We start from the raw sequence: 17,405 nt of genomic DNA, 5'->3' as shown, positions 1-17,405 counted from the left end.
TTCTGTTATTAAGATCTTTGAGAAATTTCCACACTGCTTTCCACAGTGACTGAACTAATTTACATTTCTACCAGCAGTATGTAAGTGTTCCCTTTGCTCTGCAGCCTCACCAGCATGGTATGGCTTTTAGAAGTTTTGAGAGTTCAGGGAGGCTTTTCAGAATTCTAAAATTCTGATAAGCACAGACTAAATATTTATGTGTAGTCTAAGAACTCAAGCATATGCTTTTTTAGTTTTAGTTTTTTAAAAAAAAGCTTTCCTTTGTAAAATCAAATTAAGAAAGGCAGCCTGATGAAGTAAAAGGATAGCTGTATTGAAATTTGAATGACAGCAAGTTTAGAATCTGTATTTAGAAACTGTTTCATCTGTAGTATAATGAGGTGATTAGACTAATACAATTTTTTGGCTGTTTGTATGTTTTTTGGTTTGGCAGTACAATTGCTCTTCCAGAAAAACCTAATGTGAAACTCTCAAATAAAAAAGAGGATGAAAGCTTGGACCTTCTGCTTGTAGTGAGGGTAGGGCCTGGAATCATATCTACTTAGCTCTCCCCATTGCACTAGTCATGACCATTCTCTGTACTTCTTATTACATGAGATTATTCTGTGCAACACCTGTGTTCCACACATCACAGTTGCAGGATCCTTAGGCTACCTGGACCATCCCATTTTTCAGGTATAAAAATCTTTAGTAGTACATTAAATGCTATCCATTTATGACTTAGAGATTGGAGATGTAGATAGACATGCTTTCTAAGGATGGCATTTTCAAATTGACATGTCCTTGTCTCTCTTATGTTCCTGATACTCTGAATAGATTTCATGTGCTGATTAGGTGATCACAATCAGCTAATGAAATATTGAAGGAATGTGTTCGCAATCTGAAAATAATTTATTGATGATGTTCACAATAAAAATTCTGGTTTCCATTTGTTTAATTATGAAGCATATATTTAGGAGATGTTATGGTAAAGTATGGAAAAGGCCAAAAGTATTTGAGATGGCCATGCCCTTGAAGGAAAAATAGTCTTATTGGAAGGATAGTGGGAAAAATCTGTTTTTGGGATTCATTGGAAAAAACTCTTTCCCCATCCTGTGTGGTTGTGCTGGGAATGGCCAGTGTAGTGGCCTGTGGGAGCTTGACTTGGGTCTGTCCAATGTCTGAGTCACAGGAATATGCCCCAGTGATTGTTCCAGGAAGCTGAAGCATCTCCTACGTGGCTGTCAGTAAGATTCCTTTGGTGAAATCTGATCTATGTAGAGAGAAGACTTGATACAAAAAAGCTGTGGGTTTTGGGTTTCAGAGCCTGCTCATGGAAGAAGAATATGAGGCCAAAAGCTGATCAGAGACAAACAAAATTGGGAGATGGAAAGAGAAGGAGATGGGGGGAGAGAGAGCAAGAAAGGGTATGTGCCTTGATCCAGATTTGTCTGATGTTCTCTCTATCATTGGAATACCTAGTTATATAAGCCAATTCTCTTTCTAGTTGAGGCTAGTTTGATTTGTGTTCTTGTCATCGTCAGCCAAGGAATCTTGAATAATCAACACAAGAAACCAATGAAGCTATCATAAAGTACTAGGTACTTTGAGAGAGAGAGAGAGAGAGAGAGATCCCTCTCTTGCTTTTCTTTCAGGTGGAATGAAAGCATCTCAGTATTAAACATTCCCTGGGCACTAGGCTAATGGCTTCTGAGGTTAGCAAAATCCTTGAGATAGACAGCTGCTCCACTCGGAACAGTCCTCAGGCACCTGGATCTCCTGGTTTCTTAGAAAATCATTAGTGCCCAGGATTGCTCCGCCATGTCCTTTTTCTGTGTCTATTCTGAATTCTCACATCTTCCATTTCATCCTTTTTTTCTCATATCCTGTCCCAGTCCTAGTATTATTTCCTGTCCTCTGTCCCAGTAATATTTCACCTACTTTGAAAACTATATTTATTTTCCCAAACTAAATAATATTCCTCTCCCCATAGATTTTTTTCTTATCTTACTAATTCATTAGATTGTTATTTTACTGCTTAAACAACACTTAGTTGTCTTCAGAGATATTTCTACTTACTTATATGTCTCCCGTTATGGTAAAGAGATATGTGTTTTGGAGAAAATGTCTTATATTATCCCCAAAATAGATATTAGTATTATTTCAAGAGATGTGTTCTATCTGAAGCTCTGTTACAGACGTTTTGGGAGTCTTTCTTCTGATACTTTGAGGTCTGCTGTCATGTACATTAGCTAAACTTTTTAAATTCAACAAATACCCTAACGTTGTTTTTATACTAAGTTGTTTTTGATTCTTTCTACCAAAAGATACCACATGGCTTCCTGGCTGCGTGTCCCTATGTTGGGAGTGCCTCCGAGGCTCGTTTTTTGAAAATAAGGGTGTGACTGGAGCCAGTCCTTGTTTTAAACACGTTCCATACCTTAAATTGGTTTTCACTGTGAGCTTCAAAATTCATATTGATGAGTGAAAGCTAGAAATACAACGCAAGTTTGAGGAGAAGCGTTTTCTGCCAAGTGACTGCAAGGATCCAGCAGCTTAAAACAAGTAGATGGGAAAGAATGCGAGGTCTGATGCTGGGCATGGCAGATTCGGCCACAGTCAACTTGGAAGAATTTAACTAGTGTACAATTATTTCAAATCAGAAATGTGATCGATGCATGAGAACATGCTATCTAAATAAGTTTATGTGTGTATATACATGTAAATGTACTTTAATATTTGTGTATATATTGACCTCATCATATGAAAAACAAACACTAAAAAACGTCATGGCAATAGCTTTAGAAACAGAAGCCTGGAGAATCAGCTAAGGCAACTTGTAAGCTCGTCTTTGGGAGTGTGATTTTCCCCAGTCAGAATGCCTTACCCCACGGATCTCGTACCTTTATGTCATTTCAGCCACACTCTCCTTTCCCAACAAAAACTTCAGCATTTAATGATACCATCATAATGCTTTGATTTATTCACAGTACATGCACAAGAGTCTCAGAATATCAATATCAATCCTACTACAAATAATATAATTATCATGAACAGTTTAGACTTTTCCTTTAAATTGTTATGTATTTTAAATAAAATCGCTAGAAATAGCACCTCTGTGAGTACTTATGACAGCAACTGGATATGAAATTAGGTTTCTTTTACTTCCAATTTATAGAGATTGCTTTTTTAGATTTAATTTTGCATTATAATTATGTAGAATATTTATGATTTCAAAATCGATCTATAAAACCAGTATGTTCAAAGTAGTATAACTTCTATATCTCTCTTATACCCTATTTCTTCCTCCCCCAAATTTTTAATACTTACTTTGTTTATTAAATATAAATACAATATATACATAAGGTTGCATATATGTGTGGATATACATACACTTATCTATATAAATACATTTATATTTGTGTTCCATCCTTTCTTTGAAAAGTTATATATACTCTATACATTTTTCTCCAACTTTCTTTTGTTCCTTAGAAAAATAGCCTGGAGAGCATTCAGTTGCACTTTCTAGAATGATTTCTTTTCTTTTTCTTCTTCCTCCTCCTCCTCCTCTTCCTCCTCCTCCTCTTCTTTTTTTTTTTTTTTTTTTACAGTTTTATGGTACTCCATCATGGGGATGTACCATGATTTTTTCTCACTCCATCCCCTATTTATAAACATTTTTATTTTCAATCTCTTGTTATTATAAATAATGCTGCAGTGGATTGCTTTGTGCAAACATATATTTTATCTTTGCCAGTGTGTCTTTTGGATAGACTTCCAGGAGTGGAATTCTGTGTCAAAGGATAAATACGTACGTAATTTTGCTAGGTATTGATGAACACCCATCCATAGGGTTTGTGTCCATCACTTTGTATTTATACCACAACTATATGAGAATTCCTAGTTCCCTAAGTCTGGTCAACATACTATGTTGTTGAACTTTAAGATTTTTCTGTCAGATAGGTGAGGGATGGTATCTCAGTATTGTTTTAGATTGCATTTGTCAAAAGCACAGTCCAGTGTATTTTCTGATGTGTAAGACCCATTTGCATTGATTTATGCGCTAATCAGTTCATATTTCTCACTCATTTCTCAGTGTGATTGTTGGCTCTTTTTCTTCTGATTTTGAAGCCCTTTGTATATTGCAGATTTTATCTCTAGTGAAGCTTACAAATATGTCCTCCCAGTTTGTTTCTGGAATATTTTATGTAATCACAGGTATCCATGTTTTTCCTTATTACTTTGGGATTTTAAATCATTGTTAGAAAAGTTTTCCCAGTTCCTAGATTATTGAGATGACATATTACCATGTTTTTTTTTTCCTAGTCCTTAATTTTAGTTTTCGTAGTTAAACAGTTGATCCATTTGGAATTTATCCTGGTTTAAAGTCTAAGGAATGGATCTGATTTTACCTTTCTTCATGTGACTATCCACTTGTCCCAACAGTTCCTATCAAAACTCCATCTTCTCCCCAATGATTTAAGGATAGCGTATTTATCATATGCCAAATTCTACGTTCAGTGGGGTTTATCTTTTACCTCTTTTTGGAAAGAGTGAAGAAACTTGTTTTTGTTTTTGTTTTTGGTTTTTTTTGGATTGACACTTTATTTTTTATTTTAAGTTCTGGATTACCTGCGCAGAATGTGCAGGTTTGTTACATAGGTATACATGTGCCATGGTGGTTTGCTGCACCTATTGACCCATCCTCTAGGTTCCCTCCCCATACCCCTCCACCCCCAACAGGCCCCAGTGTGTGTTTTTGCCCTCCCTGTGTCCATGTGTTCTCATTGTTCAACTCCCACTTATGAGTGAGAACATGTGGTGTTTGGTTTTCTGTTCCTGTGTTAGTTTGCTGAGGATGATGGCTTCCAGTTTCATCCATGTCCCTGCAAATGACATGATCTCATTCCTTTTTATGGCTGTGTGGTCCATGGTGTATGTGTACCACATTTTCTTTATCCAGTTCATCATCGATGGGCATTTGGATTGGTTCCATGTCTTTTTCAAAAGCCCTGTTGAACAGTTTTTCCCTCACTTTCCTTGTTGGCTGAAACTGGGTCACACAACTTTGCTAAACAAATCCTTTGCAGAGGGAATGAGATTTCTACTATTGGCTCAACAACATTTCTTCTTGGCTCTGGAAGATGGGTGGATTGCCTGGACCAAATCAGGGGTAGGAATATAAGAAAGATGGTGAGAGGAAGAGATCAAGAGGAATATCGCATAGTGAATGACACATTTGTCTGTCTTTCTGGACCATAAGCTTCTCAAGGTCACGGGGTTGTAACAGGTCATCATGTCATCATATCCCTAGCCACTATTACAGTGCCTAGACATAATATAGGTGTGCACATACTTGCTGAAGAGCACTGAGTTGGAATACTACTAAGTGTGGCTTTATAATAAACTAAATAAACCAAGTAGTTTGTTTCGTTGTGTTTTACCATTTAGCTATAGTATAGCTGAAATAACGTATTAAAAATATGTTAATCACTAGGTTCATAAGACCTGAATACGTTGGGTAAATGTTTTGGCATTTGTTTTTTGGGTTCTGTTTTGAAATTTGAATGATGTGTTTAGAGTACCCTTATTCTGGGACTTCTAGTATATTTGATAAATATTCTTTATGTCTGAGTCGAAGTGGATAGAAAGCAAATGGACTATAAATGTCCTTAAAGGCAAAACCAATGTGTTCTCTGTCACCCCAATGCCACGTAGCTCTGTACCTGAAATATTGTGGATTTTTTTTTGATATTTATCAAATGAATGAATGAATGAATGATATCTCAATTTTACAGGTAGTCATGGAAACTTAGCGCTAAATGGCTGTCTGATGTCATTCACCTAAAAAAAAAAGGTCTAAAATTTTTGCCCACACAGAAATCAATTGCCTGTCCTAGTGATTATATTCTTTCATATTCTCAGAGCTATACTTTTATAGTCTGCAAACACAGAATTATACTGTTGAGAAACCAAGTTTTGTAAAAAATAATAACCAATGTTTTGAAAAGAGGATTATTTCTTAGCAAATATTGAAAATACATATGTTGGATATAAAAGAATGAATTGGTTCTTAACATGGGACTAATGCAGAAAAGGGGCTAAATGCTAAGTATAATGTTAAAATTACTCACCATATTGGCCTTTGCCTTAACTTCTTTTCTCATAATGTGGGCATTTAGGATTTTCAACTTCTCAGCCATCCTAGAAAAGTTTGACTTTTATATGATACTTAAATGTCAATATCTCATTTCAGAAAATGAATTTACAATTTGTGGGGAGGTGATTTCAGAGCACACTTTGCCTACCTCTGATTTGGCGAAGGATCAAGAAAATTTCAAGTTCTGAAAGTCTGCATCTTTTAATAATCTTCAATAAAAATGTGATTAAAATGTTTCATAAGGTTAAAGTGTTGCCTGTGGCAGTGGAAATTTCCTCTGCTTAACACGTCATCAGTATGACATGTCACGCTTGCCTTTGTCAGCAGTTCTTGTACACAGATTAAGTGTAAACACATTTAAAATGACAGATTTAAATGTATCTCAATAGTAGAGGAACTGCTGGTAATAGGTCGTAAGTAAAGCGTTTCTAATAAAAGCATTGCCGTCAAGTACTAACTGGCTCAGGTTGGTTGCCTCAGTGTTTGTTGGATATCTATACTCTTGTGTCATGCAGTTTGCTCTTACTAGCCTCCTCACCTTCCCAAACTGTAAAATTTAATCTAGTAAGAGATTACATTCTAAATTGCACACAGAAAATTTCAGATTTGTCTGCAGAAATGATGCAGCCTCTCTTCTAAGAATACATCGCTCCTACCATGCCCTTACCAGCCAGTATCTTGAGTTTTCATGTTTTGTAAGCCTATAGATTTTTCACACATTCTCATGACAATGCCCTAAAACATATCAGAGTAATATTTTATAGAAACAATGAGTGGAACTCACATACAGATTCTATAGGTTTCTGCCTTTTTAAAAAGCAAAGGTGGTCACATATGTTGTTCTCATCATCACCATATTAAATAGTATGATTTGTCAAGGGAGGGACTGTGGGGTGGTGATTCTAAATTTGCTGTATACTCAGTGCAGCTGGATCTAAGAAAAACATTTTAAAGTTTACCAGAAACTCAATATCATTCAGAACATATAGGATTAGGGCTGGGAAAAAATATAGATATAGTAAGAAAAGTGACCCATATAGAAGCCTTTTGAGGTCTGTTGGAAGACCATTATTGAAAGGAAGGATAGGTATATGTTGTCAGTGGCGGCTGATTGCTGAATGACTAGACATGATTGTTGAGATGGCTGTGTTACATTTTGTATACCAAAATAAAGCTTTCTAGAAATTTTCTTAACTAAAAGTAAATATTCTAATTTCTAAATTTTTATATTGACTTTTTCCCCTCTTTTTTTCTGGACGCTTCTTGGTACAGAGACACACACAGACACTGACACACTCCTTACTTATTTAACACATTTGAAATAGCACTTTGCTGGATGAGGAAGTAAATACGGTCTTCCTAGAAGTGTTCTGAGACTTTTTCCAAATGGTTTTTCCTTTATCCCACATCTCTAAAGCTCACTTTCATCCCATTTAGTTGTGTGTGTATGTTGTCACACACATATATTCTTTTGAGGTGGGTCTAATGGGAGGTATCTATTTTTACTCCCTTTTTTTTTTCTTTTTTCTTTTTCTTTTTGAGACGGAATCTCACTCTGTTGCCCAGTTTGGCGTGCAGTGGTGTGCTCTCGGCTCACTGCAAGCTCCGCCGCCCGGGTTCACGCCATTCTCCTGCCTCAGCCTCCCAAGTACCTGGGACTACAGGCGACCGCTACCACGCCTGGCTAATTTTTTTTTTTTTTTTGTATTTTAGTAGAGACGGGGTTTCACCATGTTAGCCAGGATGGTCTCAATCTCCTGACCTCGTGATCTGCCCGTCTCGGCCTCCCAAAGTGCTGGGATTACAGGTGTGAGCCACCACGCCCGGCCTATTTTTACTCTTTACTGAGGTAAGGGTTTCAATGAAATAATGCAAATATATGTGAAATTAAACTAGAGTAGTAATTGCAACTGGAGCGAACCAAAAAGTACAGTTGACACAAAATTAAATTAGTAAAAATACATGGTGTGGGGATTTTTAAAGGGCAGCCTCTTTTATTATTACACACACGCACATTCAGCAATGTACTCTATTGAAATAGCCTGTCCACTTCGAAATGCTTACCGAGTTGGCGTTTTCTTTAAACAGGATAATTTAATGGTAGAACTGTCCACCTGTTTTGCATTCTTTAAATAATTAAGCTTAAAGGGGTCCTGCATTGCATGATTGATAAATTCATTTTGCTGCAGCCCTTACCGCATTTATGCCTTAGAGAGCTTAGCTATAATGGATTAGGTTTAATTCTTATTGTCCTGTGTTGTTTTTCTGGCATGCTAAGTCAAAACAAAAGAAAAAAATTGTGCTTTTGGCAATAAATCATGGCCTGCTGGGAAAGTCAACATCTACCCAGATTTGCCAGGTGGCTATTCAGAAACTCTCATAACTCTGAAGTCTGAAAGAGCTCCTTTACGTCTGAAGCTCAGACATACAGAATAACTTACATAGGGTGTGTTGGACTATGGTTTTCTTATCATAAGCACTGGATCTTAGATGAGCAAAGGGAGAAATACGGTGCCCTCTTGATTTTAACAGCAGCAAGAACAAGAAATTCAAGGGAGAAATTACTGGAAGATCATTTACCTGGGCTCGTTTTTAAGTGTTTTTTTTTTGTTTTTTGTTTTTTGTTTTGAGACGGAGTCTCGCTCTGTCGCCCAGACTGGAGTGCAGTGGCGTGATCTCGGCTCACTGCAAGCTCCGCCTCCCGGGTTCATGTCATTCTCCTGCCTCAGCCTCCCGAGTAGCTGGGACTACAGGAGCCTGCCACCTCACCCAGCTAATATTTGTTTTTGTTTGTTTGTTTGTTTGTTTTTGTATTTTTAGTAGAGATAGTGTTTCACAGTGTTAGCCAGGATGGTCTCCATCTCTTGGCCTCGTGATCCACCTGCGTCAGCCTCCCAAAGTGCTGGGATTACAAGCGTGAGTCACCACGCCCAGTCTTAAGTGTTATTTTTAAGACATAAAGTAAGTTTTAAAAACACAGTTTCACAAAAAAATGCATAAATATGACCATGAAATTCAAGAATACATATATGTATTCATCTATGTACACGTATATATGTATATTTCTGAAATTTGGGTCCTTTTGTTGCCATGTTTTCACTCGGTACTATCCCATTCCCATTCACGCGACCCGCCTCATCCACCATGCTCTATCCTCCCTCTTCCTGGAGTGCTCCCAGAATCCTCCTTAGGCAACAACTTCCTTTCGAACTCTCCAGCTCCTTTGCTCAAATACTGCTTTTTAGGTGGCAGTATCCTTTGGCTCATCATTTCTGGTGATGAACAGCCTTTATCTTTCCACCTGAGTGTTAGATAAAAGTTTTTATCTCATACTTGTGCCAGGATGCAGAATTTGGGACGTTCTGACCTATGATTATACTTCTGTATTTGTCAACCTGCTAATATGTTAATGCGTATGTGTATTTATACATACATATCTAGAGGGATTTTTCAGTCATTGTTTTACAAAAATGGAGTCTTACTCATTCTTATATCTTTCAATAATTCTTTGAGGAAATCCCTTCCAGGCTACTGTAAAAATCTAATTCATTATATCCAGTGGCTGTAACATAATTTTAAAACTATTTTCTGCTGTTGGGATCCAGCCTTTGTGTGGTTTTGTTTTGTCTTATCACTGTACAAAAAACTCATATATATATATATATATATATATATATATATTTTTTTTTTTTTTTTTTTTTTTTTTGAGACAGAGTCTCACTGTCACACAAGCTGGAGAGCAGTGGCGCAATCTTGGCTCACCCTAACCTCCGCCTCCCAGGCTCAAGCTATTTTCCCACCTCAGCCTCCTGAGTAGCTGAGACTACAGGTGCATGCCACCATACCTGGCTACATTTTTTTTTTTTTTTTTTTTTTTGGTAGAAATGGGGTCTCACTAATAACCTACTTTTAATGGGTTAGATTGTCAGGTATGAAAGTACTAGATTTAAGAAAATGTACTTTTTAAATCTTTATAGATATTGCTAGATTACATTTCATAAAGCCTTAAAAGTAATATTTTAATCTGCCATGTATCAGAATATCCATTTATCTAAATACAGACTAAGTGTTTCCCCTTATTTTCATTTGTATTAGTGCATTAGGTCTAAATGACATCTCATTGTTTTCTCTATTTAACATTTTCTGTCTTCTATTAAATTTGAGCATCTTTTCATTTTTATTGACTCTTTATATTGTTCCACCTTAAAAATACCTTTTCAGGTCGGGCAGGGTGGCTCACCCCTGTAATCCCAGCACTTTGGGAGGCCGAGTCATGCAGATTGCTTGAGCCCAGGAGTTTGAGATCAGTCTGGGCAACATGGTGAAACCCCATCCCTACTAAAAAAAAAAGTGTATATATATATACACACACACACATATATATATGTATATATATATATACACACACACACACACACACATATATATATATATATATATATGCCGGGCATGGTGATATGTGCTTGTAATCCCAGCTACTCGGAAGGCTAAAGTGGGAGGATAGCTTGAGTCTAGGAGGTGGAGGCTGTGGTGAGCTGAGATCATGCTACAGAACTCCAGCCTGGGTGACAAACTGAGACCTTGTCTCTAATAAATAAAATACCTCTTCATATGTTTGCCCATTTTTTAATTTCTAATTTTTAAGGATACATAGTAGGTGTACATATTAATGGAGTACATGAGCTATTTTGATACAGGCATGCAATGAGTAATAAGCTCACCAAGGTAAATGGAGTATCCATCCCCCTAAGCAATTTTCCTTTGTGTTAGAAACAATCCAATTATACTCTTTTATTTTAAAATGTACAATTAAATTATGTACTACAATCACCTTGTGCTATCAAACACTAGCTGTTATTCTTCATTCTTTCTATTTTTTGTACTCACTAACTATTCACCCACCTCCCCACGATGCTTCCCAGCCTCTGTTAACCATCCTTCTACTCTCTGTCTTCACGAGTTCAATTGTTCTGATTTTTAGCTCGCACTAATGAGTGAGAACATGCGAAGTTTGTCTTCCTGTGCCTGTCTTTGCCCCCATTTTTTTCTTTTAGTTTTTCTTTGTCCCCTTCTTGTCTATTTGTGAGATTGTGTTACCTTTTGTGGATATTAACTATCATCTCTCTTGTATTTTTTTCTAAATCAAATATTTTAAGAATGATTTGATGTTCATACCAGTGTGTACACATATGTTTTTGTGTTCCTTAAAGATCAGTTCAAATGGGCTGACATAGGTTGACCAGGTAATAGTTATTATATAGCTGCACAGAGCGGTGCATCTGCAGACACAGACGCATCACTAAAATCTTATTTGTCAAAACTATGAATTGCAAAAAGGAGTTTTCAGTGATGAAAACTCTTGGTGTAACCTGGGGGAAAAGGGTCATCTCAGGTCTTCTAAATATTTTTTGAAAGAGACAGTCCTTATTTCCTGGGAGTGAATATTGGTGACTTATATGCCTTTGTTGAGGGATATTTATTATCACACAAATATTTTTTGAAGGAGAGGTATTCACTGATGATGAACCATGTCATCACACAATTTCCTGAACTTTTCCAGTTACTTTTTAAATCTTGCCTTTAAAGGTGTAGGTTTCTTAATTATTTGGTGGTTGTCGTTTTTTTAACTTTGTGTTTTGAAATAATTCAACATTCACAGGAGTTGCACAAATGCAAAGAAAAGACCCACGCACACTTCATGAAAACTCTCTATAGTTAGCATCTTGCTTAACTATGGTAACTATAGCCTCATGTAAGAATTGGAAAATTAACATTGGTACAATCCACAGAGTTTATTCATACTTTACCAGTTTTACAGCTCTGTGTGTGTGTGTGTCTGTGTACTTCTATTGGAGTTATTTTTTAACTGTAGTGTGTCAAACAAATTATTTTATCACTGAAATCCTAAGCTCTACAATCATAAATATAAGTAGATAAAACTGAGGTCATAGACAAAGTGGGGCATGGGAGTAGCTTTCTGACTGATGCTACGGAGTGCCATTCTGCATATAACCTTGAAAAAAATCTACAAAGGTGCCTCAAGTTGTCATGGCTCCACTTAGACCTGCATGAAGACAGAGCATACATAAAACCCCCTTTTGATCTTACAAAGTTGCTAATTCTTGGCCTTATGATGGGAAACAGAGCTCAGCACTTTTAGGCTGGCTGGTAGGGACCTTCTCTTACTTAAGGATAAATAAATAATGATTGTTTGTGAAGATATGTTCTCCTGACTACAGTGACACCTGCCGAGATTGTTTGGGTTGTAATTTTATAGCATCCTTTTCCAGAATTAATTACACATCCACAGTCAGGCAACCATAACTTCTCTACCAGTAATGTCTCATGTACAACTGTGAACAAGTAAATTAATGCCAACTAGTGGCTGACCACACACCGTGACAAAGTATGTGTGCTTGGGCAGCAGCACCTCCTTTCTCTTTATGAATCATCTTAGGGGTTCTCTAGGAGAACTTGAAAGGAGTCAGAAAAAGTGGAGGAAGCATTGCTTTGCCCCTGCAGGAAACATCCATTGACTTCAGACTGTGAGAATCAGAAACAAGCGCTACTCGGTCATTGGTCCAACCTCCTCATGTTTGTTGTAAGTAAATGTGGTCCAGAAAAGTGAAGTGATAAGCTTTAAAGGCACAATGATAATTAGTGACAAAGTCTTGACTAAAACTCCAGCTATTTTCCTCTGAAAAGATGCTCTTTCCACTGTAACATTATAGCACTTTGTTCATTTTTATGGATTGAATGAATGGGTTAAAAAGTCATAACAGTCTACAGAATTTCCAAGATTATTTTTCTCCTCTTTGTTCCTGAAGTATCCTAAGAAGACATGAGTGGCCATTCCTGGGACAGGCAGCCATCTCTTGCTATGGAGAACTGACTGGTAAGAGTGGTTTTGGTGGCTGTAATGCTTCTACCGAGCTAATGTAACAAAATTCAGTCAAGGATTTCTAAAGCATTCTATTTTTTGTTTTTCTCCCTGAAACTCCAAAAGAAGTTTAACTGGGGTCTAGTTAGGGTGTTTGAGGAAAATTTGGGTAGTCTTAGATTCAATATATTTTAGATTAACTTAGCTATTTATTAGTATCGACTGTTTAAAAAAAGTTATGAGATAGGTTAAATATACACAGAAGTGGACTAATCAGTATAATAAATCCCATGTAGGCCATGAACTTCAGTACTGCAATAGGTGGGCAATTATTGGGTTTAAAATAAATATGTATGAATGATTCTGTTTCTTTCTAGATGGCTCTTCCATTTTGCAGAGAGAAAGGGTTTTTTGTGGGGTGGGGTGGTTGTTAAATGATTTTTTTCTTCTGGTTATCTACCCAGTGTAGCATCTTTCTTCCTCTGTGTGGCCCTGGACTTTAAGATATTCTACTTGGGAGGCTGAAGTGGGAGGATCACTTGAGCCCAGGAGTTCAAGGCCAGCCTGGGCAATATAGTGAGAGCCCATCTCTTAAAAAATAGATATTATTGTGGTTTGTATTGGCACTGAGAAATACAAACCCACAATATAGAATTTAGAATGATGATTGAAATCTAGCATAGATGATCATGTTGGTTTATAAGGTACCATTGGGAGCCGTGTTTCCTACCGTGAGACTGGCCTCTGTTGGTAAAATCAGCAGTGGAACACGCATGCTGTTAGACATAATGGTGGTTAAATGGCTAAACCAAACGTAAAGCCCAGGCTAGAGGGAAGAGTAATGACCAAAACTTAGGTATTATGGTCTCTTTAAACTGGACTGAGTATTATCCACCCACATTGTTCTATTTTAAGTTGGGTAAGTGGTTGTCTTCTCAGTCGAACTTTAATAAGTTCTGTTGGAGGCAGGGAGCATTTTATTCTTGCCGCTTGTCTGTCCTTAAGGCCTGGCAATAAATGTTGGTGTTTGTTGAATGGATGAATGGATAGAAGAATGGGTGGTTGGACAAAGGAGTAAAGAAAGGCATCTTGGGAAATGAAACTGAATCAGTAGCCTCAACATTGTAGATGCCAGTGTGTGGTGTCAGGGTGTTTCAAAGGCTGGCCCATTTTTAAGCAAATGCCATTAAGAGCAGTGTAACATTAAAATAAGTCATTCTATTATTGCCTTTGGTCACATTTTTGAAACCTAATTATAAGTTCAATGACAGCCTTTCCCACCCACCCCCCAAAAAAGGCAACAAAAGAATTCTGATTCCAGAAGAAAGACACTGGTGCTTCAGTTTAATGCTGTTCCTAAAGTTCAAAGCATGGATGCCCTGTGGAGGACAGATCTCGTTAGAAGAGGATCCTTTTCATATTTTAATGATATAATTTATTTTTCCCATTTTATACAAAATTACATTTTCTAAAAGTGATTTTGTTCCTGTGTAGGAAAATGCCAGGGACATGTCCTAGAGAAGAGGGAGATCAAAAGTAGATTTTTGACATGCTAGAAATTGTAGTGGTCTGCTGAGTATTATCCACAAGAGCAAATCCAACATGGTAGAGCAGAATTTGTAGAATTCATTTAGCTCATTAGGTGACTGTCAAACATCAGGCCCTAAAATAGTGGAAAGGGGATGCAGAGAAGGGGAATTGATTATCCCAGTCCTGTTGGTAACAGAACTCTCATTAGCACCTCAGGGAACACCACAATCCAATGTGTCTCCTTGATAGCCTGGACCCAGTAGTGTCCTCTGGATGGAGACACTGTGTTCCTAATCCCAGCCCTAGTGCCCAAGTCTTACCTTGTCTATGTTTATTGGTTATCCCGTGATGTGTTCTCTAGGTCACTCACTTTCTTGATCACCCTCTTCTGAATATCACACAGTGGGTTAGTAAAGGCCTTAAAAATGTTTAGATAAGGTACAGCAAAAGAATATTAGTATCCGCCATCTCAATTAAAGCAATGGAGTTATATTGTACATTGGTATATTTCACATTTTTAGTCGCCTATGTTTGACACCCCCAGTTAGAAACACAAGAGTAATTTTCTCTACTCGCTTCTTAATATGGAAGAATTGTAGGTTACCTACTCAGAGTTCTCGTAGATTTCTTCTTTATCCTTGAATGATTTTGAGTTTATGTTTAAATAAAAATCCTTCTAATAGTCTTATAATTGACCCTGAATGTTCTGGAAATTTACATATCTCAGGATAAAAATGTAACAGAAATATTAAACTCAAAGGAATCCTGAAGCCAGTCTTAGAAGAAACTACAGAATTGTCGGCCCTTTCTGTCTTATTCTCCTGACATTAATTCTCTCCCTATTACCCCTCTTCATTTCCCCCCCCCCCCCCCCACAAAGCTGGGAAGAGATGACATTTGGAACATTGCCGTTTGAGGGCCCACAATTAGATGACAATGAAGTAAGCTGGCAGGCTCTCAACTCCTGTGATTCCAAAGGTTCCTGGTCCGGAATGTTTCTAACTGATGGTCATGAGTCATTGATGGATTTTGAATTCAATTTGGTATGTCTCACCAAACTTAAGAAAAACAAAAGAAATTTTATAGAATAGGTGATGTCAGAGAGCATCACATATAGTATGACAGTTTCATGACATCAGCTGTCTATATGTTCTAGATTATGATGTAACATGTTCTCAGGCTCCTCTACTGGTTCATTGTTCCACCCAGTGGAATGGGGAATCACAGGAATAAGACCAACTCTTGACCCAAGGTAATTTTTAGTACCTGACTTTACTTGGCTTGCTACTAAATCCACTGTATTTGCTCTTCTTTTGCACAGAAATAATGAAGCAGCAGGCCTTTTCCACTTCTAACAATAGCATGATTCCTCTGACAACTCCTTTAGAAAGCAATACCTTCACCTGACTATATAGAAAGGAGTAAATATTTTAGACTACTACATTCCCCATTACCTGAGAGGAAATATGTTAATGATCCTGTGCTCCACATAGTTTAAATTTATAGTTTAAATTTTGTTCTCTGCAGTAGTACTGTTGTAGATTATTAATAAGCCTTCATTCCTTGTGAGACAATTCGTTACCTTTACACTGGTGCAAATGCATTTTTCAGTGATTCTCTGGAATTATTCCATTCAAATATGAAGAATTTGCCAAAAAGATATAAAGAGAGATTGAGAAATTGAAACTTGGCTAGGTAGAAAATGGTACCAGAGCTGCACCGCCTCCCTTGGGCTTTTCTCATAACCGTAAGTTGACAGTGATGGTATTTTGCAGGTGGGACTTGAACAGTCCAAAGGGAAGAACATCCTCAGTCCTAATGAACGTGCTGAGCCTATTATGTGTTCAGGCAGTCTCCCTGGAATACCAGTAAAAGAAAATTAAATCAACTCACGACAGCTATCTTGCATATCTCACCTGGGAAGGTATGCATGCAGTAGGACAGGCACTGCTTAACATTAATCAGCCTCCTGAAGTCATTACATTCATGAGGAAATGTAATTCACATGTGATTACTTTTTAATTTACTCTGTAATCACATTCCAAGTGAACGGGCCAAGCTTAAAATGAAATTTAAAAGTCAAATACTGCTTTGTATTAGGAATTCACAATTTTTATATGCACTTAGGTTAATAAAGATTTTACAATAACCATTTGTGACTGAGCATATGATAATTTTTTGATGAAAGTTAGTGCCATACCTAAGATAAGATGTATTTGATTTCTCTCCAAGTACTGAACTGGACCTGGAGAGTCTCAGAACTCTACTCTATAGTGAATTCCTGCCTCATCTAAACTTTATTTGAAAAGGAAAAAAAGTCATCCAAACGTTCCTCAATCCCAGATCTGAAGTTGCGTTGAACTAATGTATTTTTAATTCCTGCTGTGCCTGTGAGGCATATCCATTTGTTTTATCCATCATCAGAAGGTGTATACAGAACCTCATAATAACTGATTTCAGCTCATCAATGGGGAATGCCAGGGCCTGCAGTAAGAATCTTCCTCCAACAATGTGGTCTTTCAAGTTTGTGAAGTTACAAAGCTGCTGTGTTAGTTTCATGGGAGCCTTGAAACTAAAGGTTCAAAAGGCCAGAATCAGCTAGTTATGGATAGTAGTGGGTAGGTTTGTGCTGTGCTTTATGAACTAAGGCCAATGGAGAGAAATGTACAAAGGTTTTTCAGATATCCAGTCAATGCAAAGAAGAAATGTTTTTCATTTGGCCCCCACTACCACTACATTGAACAACCTCAGAAGTAGTAAGATACCCTTTCCAGAAAATATTCAAAAGCTGGATTCCATTTTCCAGGGATGTTGTATAGTGTTACCAACATCAGTTATTAGCTTTCAGATTTCAAG

The 17,405-nt window shown here is 37.2% G+C and overlaps 1 protein-coding gene and 2 long non-coding RNA genes across 36 annotated transcripts in view; 2 read left to right on the top strand and 1 right to left on the bottom strand.

Annotated features, from left to right (window-relative positions):
* Positions 1-15,289, bottom strand: part of LOC105483053 (uncharacterized) — a 28,564-nt gene extending 13,275 nt beyond the window's left edge. Inside the window, exons 1-3 of one of the 2 annotated variants that reach the window (XR_011620125.1) lie at positions 15,158-15,289; positions 14,870-14,967; positions 6,114-6,183 (exon numbers count right to left, since the gene is read on the bottom strand). This is a non-coding gene — a long non-coding RNA (uncharacterized lncRNA). The remainder of the gene's footprint in view (positions 1-6,113; positions 6,184-14,869; positions 14,968-15,157) is intronic. The other variant, XR_988002.3, reaches the window with a different exon arrangement.
* The window catches only part of LOC105483059 (fragile histidine triad diadenosine triphosphatase), a 1,492,666-nt gene that overhangs the window by 1,027,115 nt on the left and 448,146 nt on the right, over positions 1-17,405 (top strand). The gene's annotated exons all lie outside the window — the stretch shown is intronic.
* Positions 10,582-17,405, top strand: part of LOC139361988 (uncharacterized) — a 47,369-nt gene continuing 40,545 nt past the window's right edge. Inside the window, exon 1 of one of the 2 annotated variants that reach the window (XR_011620126.1) lies at positions 10,582-15,801. This is a non-coding gene — a long non-coding RNA (uncharacterized lncRNA). The remainder of the gene's footprint in view (positions 15,802-17,405) is intronic. The other variant, XR_011620127.1, reaches the window with a different exon arrangement.

This window comes from Macaca nemestrina, chromosome 2, assembly GCF_043159975.1.
Source record: "Macaca nemestrina isolate mMacNem1 chromosome 2, mMacNem.hap1, whole genome shotgun sequence".
Taxonomy (NCBI): domain Eukaryota; kingdom Metazoa; phylum Chordata; class Mammalia; order Primates; family Cercopithecidae; genus Macaca; species Macaca nemestrina.
The sequence above is the reverse complement of the archived record's forward strand: the minus strand, read 5'-3'. Positions and strand labels throughout refer to the sequence as shown.